Source organism: Arachis duranensis, chromosome 3 (assembly GCF_000817695.3).
Source record: "Arachis duranensis cultivar V14167 chromosome 3, aradu.V14167.gnm2.J7QH, whole genome shotgun sequence".
Lineage (NCBI taxonomy): Eukaryota > Viridiplantae > Streptophyta > Magnoliopsida > Fabales > Fabaceae > Arachis > Arachis duranensis.
Window position 1 is genome coordinate 85585867 of NC_029774.3, and position 2673 is coordinate 85588539.

Genomic DNA, 2673 nt, shown 5'->3' on the forward strand with positions numbered 1-2673 from the left:
GTGCCAGTTCCGGCGTTTAACGCTGGGATTTCTGAGGGTGACTTTGAACGCCGGTTTGGGCCATCAAATCTTGGGCAAAGTATGGACTATCATATATTGCTGGAAAGCCCAGGATGTCTACTTTCCAACGCCGTTAAGAGCGCGCCAATTGGGCTTCTGTAGCTCCAGAAAATCCACTTCGAATGCAGGGAGGTCAGAATCCAACAGCATCTGCAGTCCTTTTCAGTCTCTGAATCAGATTTTTGCTCAGGTCCCTCAATTTCAGCCAGAAAATACCTGAAATCACAGAAAAATACACAAACTCATAGTAAAGTCCAGAAAAGTGAATTTTAACTAAAAACTAATAAAAATATACTAAAAACTAACTATATCATACTAAAAACATACTAAAAACAATGCCAAAAAGCATACAAATTATCCGCTCATCAATTCTCCCATGTAATTCACCTCTTCCATTGCAGGATTCTTAGGGTCAAAAGCTTCTCCTTCAGAGGAGGCTTCTTTAGCACTGCTGGATGCAGCTTGTAATCCAGTCATATTTTGAGAAATCATATTGACTTGTCGAGTCAATATTTTATTCTGAGCCAATATGGCATTCAGAGTATCAATCTCAAGAACTCCTTTCTTTTAAGTCACCCTATTATTTATAGGATTCCTTTCAGAAGTGTATATGAACTGGTTATTTGCAACCATCTCAATGAGTTTCTGGGCTTCTAGAGGTGTTTTCAGATGAAGGGATCCACCAGCAAAATAATCCAATGACATCTTTGACATTTCAGATAGACCATCATAGAATATACATATGATGCTCCATTCTGGAAACATGTCAGAAGGACACCTTTTGGGTTAATTGCTTGTATCTTTCCCAAGCTTCATAGAGGGATTCACCTTCCTTCTGTCTGAAGGTTTGGACGTCCACTCTGAGCTTACTCATCTTTTGAGGTGGAAAGAATTTGGTCAAGAAAGCATTGACCAGCTTGTCCCAAGAGTTCAGGCTTTCTCTAGGTTGTGAGTCCAACCAAGTCCTAGCTTTGTCTCTTACAGCAAAGGAGAAAAGCATAAGTCTGTAGACCTTGAGATCAACCCCATTAGTCTTAACAGTATCATAGATCTGCAAGAATTCAGATAAGAACTGATGAGGATCTTCTGATGGAAGTCCATAAAATTTGCAGTTCTGCTGCATTAGAGAAACTAATTGAGGCTTAAGCTCAAAGTTGTTTGCTCCAATGGCAAGAATTGAGATGCTTCTCCATAGAAGTTGGAAGTTGGTGCAGTATAGTCAACAAGCATCTTCCTTGCATCTCTGGCATTATTCTTATTTTTGGCTGCCATGTCTTCTTCTTTTTCGAAAATTTCTATCAGGTCCTCTCCAAAGAGTTGTGCTTTAGCTTCTCTTAGCTTCCTCTTCAGAGCCCTTTCAGATTCAGGATCGGCTTCAACAAGAATATCTTTATCCTTGTTCCTGCTCATATGAAAAAAAAAAAGAGAATAGAAAAGAAGAGGAATCCTCTATGTCACAATATAGAGATTCCTTTATGTGAGTAGAAGAAGAGAAGAATGAAGTAGAGAGAAAATAAAGAGAATTCGAACATAGAGAGGGTGAGAGGGTTTGAATTTTAAGAAGGAGGGAAGTGTTATTAAATAAATAAATAAATAAATAGAAAGAGATGAGAGAGAGGGAATTCGAATATTAAATAAGAGGAAAAATATTTTTGTTTTTATTTTAAATATTAGTTAGTATTCGAAAATTAAGAAAGAAATAAAATAAAATTAGAGTTTAAAACAATTAGTTAAGTAAAAAGATTTTTGAAAAAGTTGTTAGTGGGTTTCGAAAATTGGAGAGAAAAAAGTAGTTAGGTGGTTCTAAAAAAGATAAGAATTAGTAAACTTTTTAAAATCAAACAAAAAGTCAAGTAGTTAATTGAAAAAGATTTGAAAATAAATTTTGAAAAGATAAGAAGTTAGAAAAAGATTTTGAAATTAAGTTTTGAAAAAGATATGATTCAAATCTATTTTGAAAAATATTTGAAAAAGAAATTTAAAAGATTTGATTTTGAAAATTGAAGTTGATGACTTGACCAACAAGAAACTAAAAGATATGATTCTAGAATTTAAAGATTGAACCTTTCTTAACAAGAAAGTAACAAACTTGAAATTTTTGAATTAAAACATTAATTGTTAGTAATAGTTTCGAAAATTATGAAATAAAATTAAGAAAAAGTTTTTGAAAAATTTATTTTGAAGAATTTTTCAAAAATATAAAACAAATGAAAAAGATTTGATTTTTGAAAAAGATTTGAAAAGATAAAATTTTTTGAATTGAAATTTTGACTTGACTAACAAGAAACCACTAAATTTTAAAAATCTTTGACTAAGTCAACCCAAAATTTTGAAATTTATGAGTGAAAAGGAAAAGATATTTTTTTTGAATTTGAATGAGGAAAGAGAAAAAAACAAAAAAAAATTTGGATCAAAACCAATGATGCATGGAAGAACACTTTGATTGTCAAGATGAACACCAAGAACACTTTGAAGATCATGATGAACATCAAGAACATATTTTTGAAAAATTTTTAAGAAAAGAAACACATGCAAGACACTAAACTTAGAAATTTTTAATGCTTAGACACTAACTAATTAAAAATGCATATGAAAAACAAGAAAAGACTCAAA